The following is an 868-nucleotide window of genomic DNA, read 5'->3' on the forward strand; positions in this document are numbered from 1 at the left end:
GAAGCAAACGCAGATGATTACATCAGCACATGTCCAGAAACAAGATAAAATGCCTGAGCCAAATGACCTAGAGGTAGACCTGGACTATATTCTGGAAGGAGTGTAGGCCTTGGAAATGCCTGAGAAGGAATTCAGAAAAATGATTATAAAATGTTTCAAAATACTTTACAATGGATTTGAGAAAAATAAGGAAGAAGTCTGGAAAGCATTACAGGAACAATCAAATAAGATAGATACAGATTTAGAAACAATTCAAAACCTACAGAAAGAGACCCAAACGATCAGTAATAGAATACTAGAAATAGACAAAGGGCAAAGGAGTACAATAGAAGAGATGAAAGGCAAAACTAGTAAGCTAGAAGACAAATCTCTCAATACCACTAAGATAGAAGAACAAGCAGAAAAATGATTTAAAAAATCTGAAGAAGGGCTAAGATTCATGTTGGACAACATGAAGAGGAATAACAAGAATTATCAGAATTCCGGAACAGGAAGAATCACACACGTTTACAGAGGAAATAGTTGAAGAACTGCTGGAAGAAAATTTCTCTAACATCCTGAAAAATGAAAAAAGATAAACATTCAAGAAGCTCAACGAAATCAAGGAAGGATAAACTGCAAAGGAATATAACCGAGACATACCATCCTCAAGCTCTCCAAAATCAAACATAAGGAGGCAATCCTGAAATCAGCTAGGGGAAAGAGAATCATTATATACAAAAGCAAGCAAGTCAGACTAAGCTCGGATCTCTCAGCAGAAACCATGAAGGCAAGAGGGCAATGGGGAGGCATATGAAACACTGAAAGAAAAAAAAAAAAAAAATTGCCAACCGTAATCTGCTAAATGGCAAAAATAAGCAGGTACTAA

The sequence above is a fragment of the Chrysochloris asiatica genome, unplaced genomic scaffold (assembly GCF_000296735.1).
Source record: "Chrysochloris asiatica unplaced genomic scaffold, ChrAsi1.0 scaffold00239, whole genome shotgun sequence".
Taxonomy (NCBI): domain Eukaryota; kingdom Metazoa; phylum Chordata; class Mammalia; order Afrosoricida; family Chrysochloridae; genus Chrysochloris; species Chrysochloris asiatica.